Consider the following 9,204-nt stretch of genomic DNA (forward strand, 5'->3'; position numbering starts at 1 on the left):
TCTATGACAATTCGCCATGGCCAACTCACTGTGGGGAAAACTCACTGTGGGGCAATTCAACACTGTATTAATCATTTCATTCAGTTTAATATTGGTGACCACCTTTTTGTCAAAATTATAGTATTTCTGGATTGACTTTATTTTATTATTATTGGCCGCTGTTCCATTGAAATTAATTTAACTTTTGTATTTGTTGAATTGTCCTGTGATGAATTTGCTGTGGTGACTTGGCCATGGCAAGTTGGATGTGTCAAGTTGTCTCATTCCATAAACTAGGACATATTCTGACCATGGTTTAGAGGAGGAGGAAGTACTCATGGCCAATTGCTGGTTTGTTTTTTCCATTTCTTGTATTAATACTCAGAAGAAATGAACAGAGTATAACAAACCCTAAATAAGGCAAGATTATACAACTGTGTGATGGTTAATACATGCCAGGATTCACAAAGTGATTTAAAACTTTGATTTCAAATTGAAGTTTTTGCCAGACATCATGGATTGTTTTTTGTAACAGGTTTGTATGTCACTCAAACAAAAAATAAGTAAGCTACAGGATGGATCCCCATTACAGTACAAGTGAATAGTGTTTTGATATACTTCTCACATGCTGTGAAAAGCTCTGATAAAGATTCTGGCAATGTTACCTATCAGCAAATTGGAGCTGAGCTCCATTAAAAAGCAAATGGTGAAAAATATAATACTTCATTGTTCATGTATCTAGTCAATGGTACTAAATATATATTAATTTCGATTTAGATATGTACTCCTATTTTCTCCTTAAACTGACTCTCTACAGGTAGTCTTTGACTCACAAACACAATTGGGGTGGGGATTTAGATCATAAAGCCCACCAGTTTTAAATCAGCACACCCACATGACTGGACCTGATTTTACAACCAGTTTTGCAGTGATTGCTCACTGAATCATATGAACCTATTTTCCCAAACAGGCAGTTTTTGCTAGAAACTGGCAAAAAATAATAATTGTAAATTGTGATCACATAACTTGAAAATGCTGCAACCAGTTGCAAATGTGAACTAGTTGCTAAGCGCTAAAATTCAGTCATGTGACTGAGGGGCACTAAAAAAAGTTCGGCTGCCAGAAGTGCTTTTACAATATTCAGAAGTGTGGTTTTCATATTTAATAATGTAATTCTATCAGCTCTTACAGTATTTATTAGAACTGATTTGTTCCCATTAAACTGCACTAGTGTATCCTTAGTGTATCAGGGACAATTTGAATGTTCAAACTGTGGTGCCAATATCTCTGGGAACTGGTGAAGTTTACACACAAAAACTGAGAAACAGCTAAGTATATCTGCATTTGGTGTATTTTTTCAGTGATATCAATAGGGAAAAGAATAGATTACAAAAATTGTGTTGGTAAAGCTTGTTAATTTTTCACTTAAACAACCATGGATTTTTTAATGGATCAGCCTATGTCCATGGTTTTTTTTTTCTTTTAAAATATCTATTTTCATTGATTTTATATAACTAATAAAGTATTCATAGGTTTTTTTTAATATGTGAACCTGCAGATTTTAGGTCTGATTAATAGTAAATGCATACCTATAGGTCAAAGACTACAGCATGAGAAGGTGGTTGGTTTATCAATGGACCATTGCTAATTTAAATTACAGGCAATTTTTTCATATTATTATGCAGGCTTCTCATTGAAGTGGTTTACACATGTAATCACAATCAAAGGTACAGAAACAGCTGTCACTGAAGCTTTCAAATGTTAACACTGCTGTAACAGATGCTATAGAAATTGAATAAATAAATAAACAAATAAATAAACTTCCTCAGAGATATATAAAGAATTATGCATATGCGAAGAGAATCATAGCTCTAGAATTCTGGAAAATATATGTGTGAATCTGTTTTAGTCCTAGAGTAACTGGACAAAAGTAGAATTGGAGTTGCACCTTCTGCCTTTGCAAATCTCTGAAATTAGTATTGCAATGTGGCAAATACTGCTTTGACAAACATTTGAGGCTTGACACCACAATTATAAATATGCTCTATTTATATATATTTTTCCAACATTAGTTTTGAATGCTTTGATTTATTTTTAACTTATTTTTCTGGGATATTATGGGTCCATTCTGACTGCAAACAAAAAATACATTTTAATAATCTGGGTTCTGACAGCCTGCAAATGGCAGTCACTTAGTTGCAGGTGGGAAGTGGCAGGTGGAGAGTTGCAATCCTGATTAACAGCAATGAAAAAACACTGCAACAATTTATCATCATAGCATATACTAGCTGGATCAATAATTAATGCTTTGTTATAAGACAGAAAAGAGTTTTAACTTTGAGGCATGGCCCCAGAATCACCATAATAACTTTTTAAAAAGGACAGTCCATTCCTAATCTCATAATATTGTTGATAGTTGATATTAATATTCATACAGTGTTTCATATGAGCAGTGTGATGGTCTAGTGGTGAAGATGCCCGCCTCCCACTTCGAAGGTTGAGAGTTCAATCCTATGGTGGTGGTAGATGTTTCTCTCAGCAAAGAAAGAATATTTGCTGCAAATCCCGCATGGTGTCAGGAACGGCATCCAGCCAGTAAACACTCAGCTCCATCCAATCACCCCAAATCTATCCCAAATTAAGAGTTTCCTGGGTTGTATAAAGATATTTTTGTGCAGTGTTCATACATAATATTTCATTCATTTTAACTATACTAAGAAAAATAATCACATAAATCAATATCCTTACAAGTAGAAGGCTCAGACTACTTTAACGCTTTGCAAACTTTCTAGGAAACATGTTTAAATCACCAAGACTGACTTATCTGTGAATTTCTTGTAATATTTAGTTCACAAATTAGTACAAAAGGAGGAGGGCTTCCTGAACTACCATGAGTCAGGCTTTTAATGCCCGTCCTCTTTATCTACCAGCTTATTTTTCTCCATGACCTATCTTTATTACACTTCCATAAACTTACTAAATTGTATTATCAAAGAGATAAATTACGCATGAGATAAAGCAGCATCAAGATGACTATATTCACATGGCACCCCAAATGAACTTCTCATTAGGTCCACATCATTTGAACATGGACTGTAGACCAAATAATGGTTACCATGGAATAATTCAGTTGTAGTTGGAATCAAGGTTCATAAAAGGTAAGTAAAAGATTCCTCAGATTGATCTTGTTTGCATTAATCTTTCTTGTATCTGGAAATTAATTTAAAAGGGAAGGTCAATCAGAAAGTTAATCTTGCTTTCTAGACACAAAGATAGGCAACTGTAGAGTGGAACTGTTTGACCCATACATCTCTGCTGCTTCTTGTGTTTTTCTCTGCTAGTGTGTATTTGGGAAACAAATAAGATATAATTTAATCACAGGACACAACCATGACTTCTTGTAACTTATCTTTACCTATGGTCCTTTGTAAAAATTCAGTTGCTCCAGGATTTTTCTGTGTTGTTTGCAATTTAACAGAAAAAACTGAGCAGGAAATATTGAGTAGCACAAAGGTTATTGCAATAATATCTTAAAAGTGGAGGATTATTAAACCCCAAGTCAGTCAAAATTTCATATGTTGTCTGGGTTACATTCAGTGGCTGAGTCCTTTCATCATAATTAATTCATAGTTTCTCCTGCATAGGTGTCCATAAGAAGCCACAATGAGAGAAATGATACAATTCACACCATTCCTTCAATGATATGATACAAGGGCATCCCTTCCCCTCTTCTCTATAGATGCCATTGTATCGTGTGAACGCAGCTGGTTTTTTATCAAGGTTTCTAAGCATACACCGTGTCTGTTTCATTGTTCTGTTATTTGGAAATGCACTTGTTCCTACTTTATAATATTCTTTGGGTTTGTATTAGAGCAGGGGTGTTAAACTCAAAACCTGCGGTCTGGATTTGGCCCACGGGGTGCTTAGTCTGGCCCATGGAGACGACTTGGAAACAGGGAAGGGCCAGCCCACGCAGCCCCCCTGAGCTGTGTTTTCACTGGCAGAGGGTTGTAGGGGGTCATTGCAGCCGAAAACAGGTCAGGAGCCCATTTTTGCTGGTAGAGCGCTTGGGCCGCCACAGGGACCCTGACATGAGTGATGTTGAGCTGGCCACGCCCACTTCAGTCCCCCAAGATCAACTGATACACCCCTTAATGAAATCGAGTTTGACACTCCTGTATTAATTAGAGGATGCAGAAAGATGACACTAGAGAGAGATCTGCAAATTACCTTCTATACTATTTACACCATTCAGCATCTGAATTTCAAGTTATGTGTTGAAAGGAGCAATGAAAAGGAAATCTGGCATACTGCAAGACTGATGAAAATGCACAGGTTCCCTTTGGATTTTTCTAAGAATTTACCAAAGAGAGTCATCAATATTTGACTCAGTTGGATCAGGATGAATAGAATTTTCCTTTTGTTATTTAAAGTTGAATATTCAAATATTCAAAGTTTTGTTATTCAAAGTTGAATATACATTTTAAAACAAACTATGGTTTCCATTCAATTTTTATTGAATGTTCTTTTGTATTAGATTCTTTTGCTTTTGCTACCAAAACTCTGCAAGCAATGAATACAAGCAAGGGTTAATTAAAAGTTATTCTGCCACAGAGGCTTTTGCGAAAAAAATATCTGGTTGCTCAGGAGCTTAAGATAATCATAGCTCAAATTAAGGTGAACTGCTTTCTGAGAATAATTATAAGATTTATGGGCAACTTACAGGCCACAATAATGGATAATAGCATTAATAAGGTATTTAATTATCCATTCTTTCTGTGTATCATTAAATTATGTGGTGACATCTTGTCTCTAGAACTTCTCTTTCCTTAAACACAGCAGCCATCAAATCTTCCATCCTGAAATAGGAAGGGACATCAACTAGGTTTTGGAGTGGCTTATTGTCAGGTAAGTGGCCCTAAGCTCCTAGCTCAAAAGCAAAAGCACTTATACCGCTCCACTCCATAGTGCTTGACAGCACTCTGAGAGGTTTACAGTGTTGGCCTATTGCTCCTAACAATCTCAGTCCACATTTCACCAACCTCGAAAGGATGAAAGGCCGAGTCAACCTTGAGCCAGTGAGGATTGAACTGGCGGTGGGCAGAATTATCCTGCAATACTGCATTCTAACCACTGTGGCGCCACAGCTCTTAAAGTTCAAAAGCCCTTTTTCTTTTTATCTGCTGCTGCTGAGATTAAGAGTGCTGTAACACCACAACTGTGGAGGGCAGCAGATTGGAGGGGTTAGGTTGGGTGCCTCATCAGTATGATAACACGGTTTTAACAATTGTACAGATGCCTGTTGCCAGTTGTTTTGGTTCCCTGGTTTCAGAATACATTTTCCAACTTCAGGATTTTAATGTTTTGGAACAGATGTCCTTTTTGTTTACTTTCCTGTACGCTACAAAACATTTCTGTTTCTTATGTTAATTGATATTCAATTTACTAAATAAAATAAAAATGTAACCATGCGCAGGGTTACCAAAACAGTTCCCAATTATGGAACCAGCACAACATTACCCAGGATGTTCTTGCCAAATATTTTTCCCATTCATTTTTCTATTAGATTCTATACCCACTTTACACCATAACAACTTTTTCCTATAATTGTTCTGAACCAGCCTTTCAGCCAGATAACATGTCAAAAATCTAAAACTAATTAGGATAAACCAAAATATTATTGCTAAAAAAAAGCTTGTGTATAAATCTATCCTGGACCTGGAGCTTTTTATATCTGAATGTTTTGCAAATGGTCTACTACAGTTTCTCTTCTAAACCACTATGTGGTCTTTTTCTTCTAAGGTAATAAGTCATGCAGTATACTAACTAGGTATATCTCAGTACTCATCCTATTTTTCAATGTTTCCTTAATATTTCAAATGAGCAGATGACCAAGTCTGTGCTCAAAGCTGGTGCTCTCTAACGAAGGTATTCCAACAGTATGTTGAAAAATCAATTTCAAACCCAGACTGCTAGTTGTACTCCCAACTATCCATTCATAGTCAAGAAACAAGCTTGCTACTTCAAACATTCATCAAAGGGAGCTTTGTGTGCACTATTGTGGTCTGGTCTTGAGGTTACAGAGTAAATGACGATCAATAAATCTGGATGTCAGCAGTTCTGAATATTTTTCTGTTCAAAAATAGAGAACTAAAATGGCATTATTGGCTGTGTGCAAGTTTCATGTAACATGTTACACACTCATCCAAGTCAATAAATTGTGCTCTACTGGGATAAACAGCTACTTCATTTATTCCCAGTGATAAAAGGGCAAGATGTTCCATCAGCTGAGAAACATATAAACTCCAATTGAATTGAAAATGATTAAATTGTTTGGGTAATCCTTACTTATAATAATTATTTTAAATATAACTCAGCGGTTAGAAGGGCAGGGAACTGGCAGTATTTAAGGGAAAAATACTTAACGTTAAAAGTTTTTTTTAAAAAAACAACAACATAAAAATACCTTAATCACCTCCTGTAACCCTACAGCTAAACTGGGTGTGGAATTCTGGCTCTTGTTTTTCAAGCATTGAAAAAGGAACGCAATACATTACTGTATGCATAAATTGTAATATGCAGGGTTAATACATTCATGGGACAACAAGGTTCCTTCCCCCAAAAAGTTGGGTTCTGCTCAGGGACATCAAACTGTTGCAAATGGAGAAAAGATGAACTCAGAAGTAAATGCATGTTTATTAATACTTGACATTGTAGGAAGTTATCACCCACCCCGCTCCTAGAAAAATGAAATATCCTAGGAAATATTAAAAAGGCAGAATATTTCCCCTAAAAAGAGTAGAAACTCAGAAGCAGAAACTCAGCTCCCGACCTTTGGTAATGGCCATTACTCTGGCCTAGGCCAGTCTATTTTACATAACAAAGATCTCCAGGTAGAGCTATAGGAATTGCCTAAAGCCCTTTCATTACATCGTCATCCAGCAAGGCTCAACCAAGCCTGGGACTCAGGACAGCCTACAGAATTGCCCCTGCATGGCCCCATGGGAGTCTGACAACCAATCAGAACACAAGCTCAAATTCACATCCCAACAGAGGGTATAAAACCCAGGCAAACTCAGCATATCAGCCCTTCTTTTCCTTCATCTTGAAGCATGTGATAGTTCTTTTCACTTTGGAGCTCCAAGCCATGTGACCTTGTCCACCATTAAACCATCTTTCCAAACAGCCTCCATGTTTCCAGTGTCTTTTCCTCCACTTGGAACTGAACCCATTAGGATATTTCTTCCAACAGCATAAAATTTCATAAACAACAAAATGGTAGAACAGTGGACAGAGTTAAAATATTACTTTATGTCCAAGCACCCAGGACATATTGTGGCTTGTTTCAACATATTTATTACACTGTGAATGCAGCAATTATGACGTGTAAATCATGTGCTATGGTTTAATATGTGTAAACCCAAATAATTATAGTTTGTTTAACAAATTGAATTCTGCAATATATGTTAAACGTGGTATTATTAGTTCAGCTGAGTTTTCATTATCAAATATTATAGTACTAATTTGTTTTGTTTTTTCAAGTTTAAAACTTGATTTAAGGAGGGGCAGAAAACCAGGATAAACCAATGATGCAATTAAAAAGGTGTGTTAGAAATGCCACCTGTAAGAATATATTGCCATGCCAGCTGTTTATCAAATGGCTTGACAAAACAGAAAAGGCTCATCTAGCAGTAAAACAAGACTGAACATTGATGGAACGGCAAGTTTTGTTTTAGCTTGACTTAAAGCATCAGAAGAAAGCCCTTAGCAAAAGTTACGTGATAAACAGCATATTGGAGATGTAGAACAAGAATAAATTAAACCACCCAAAATAAGCAGCAACCACAATCATATATGGTCTTCATGTTCAAATTACTCAAGAGGGTTAGATTCTGTTCAGTCACGGGGGGAGGGCAGAGGGGGGGGAAAGAGAGGGTGAACAGTTAACACAATGTACTTAGATGGAGAGGTCTTGCAGCTCTCTTTTCCAAATGGGAATGAACTTGCTGAGCTTTCTAAAAGTGTGTCTAACCAACTGCCTATTTGCCCTACGGAGACGGAGACGTCTAGCATCCCCCTCCCTGCATTTTGATAGAATTGCTGATGTTTCCCAAGAAAAGACTTAAAAGGCAAGCTGAGAACCATTGTTTCTCCTGATGGCTCTTGCATCCCTGCCTATCAGGAACTCAGGTGATGCTTTCATGCATTTTGCTGCAAAGTAACATTCTCAACAATCTGCCAACAGAAATTCATTGGCAGGACTGGAAACATAAAGCAGACAGGCAATCTCATTTGGGTTCCCAGGATATGTTAGTTGTTTTTTTATTTATTTAAGCAAGTATAGTGTGGTAATGGCATAACCCAGAAGTGAGCAATTTTAATGTTCATAATATTTATCGGGGGGATAATAGATTTATGACTGATGACCCTTCCAACTTTACTACATTTATAAATCGGACAAGCATTTTCTGAAAACTTTTTTCGCCAGGTTGAGAAGGGACATGCCCCTTTAAAAAAAAACAATATTAAGAATGATTTAGACTACACCATATTTTTTTTCTGTGTGTTATACTTTAAAATGATTGGGAAAAAAGCTACCACTGATTTTCAGCCATTGTGCCTGGAAATCTGGAGGCATAATTGGAAGGCTATGGAAGTCAACTGTCATATGTTAGGCATGATTCACCTAGGTATGATTAATGTTTTGAATGGGACTAAGGCACAAATAAATCTGATTCCAATCTCGGGTGACTGGTCCATTTGTATGTGTGAATGTGTCACATTCACTGTAAGCAGAATGGAAGGTCAAGGGCACTGCATATGGGTTTTGAGATCTGTCTTTCAGCCTGTTATAAGGATAGGCATAAAATGTGTGCTTGCTGTTGATTAAACCCTCTATAGAACATCTGCAGAAAGTGGCAGGCTACATGCATGAAAGAACGGGGGAACAGTTGTTAAAACAAGTTTGATCTCACCACTAAGCGCTAATGTGTAAACAGTCTATGTTATATGGGTACAGCTAGGCTCTACAGAAGAAATACCATATTGCAAGAAAAGAAGGAGAGGAAAATGCCTCAGAGGTAGAATTATGAAACTCTTGCTTCATTTATAAGAGTCATGAAGTTATGGTGCTTAGCCCAGCATGTTTATTCTACTATTTTTGATAGTGTCCTTTGTAGCTGCTTGCAAAAAATCATATTCAGCTCTAACTGCCAGGATGGTAGG

The sequence above is a fragment of the Notechis scutatus genome, chromosome 1 (assembly GCF_049901735.1).
Source record: "Notechis scutatus isolate UNSWTSFEM ecotype Mainland chromosome 1, rNotScu1.2, whole genome shotgun sequence".
NCBI lineage: Eukaryota > Metazoa > Chordata > Lepidosauria > Squamata > Elapidae > Notechis > Notechis scutatus.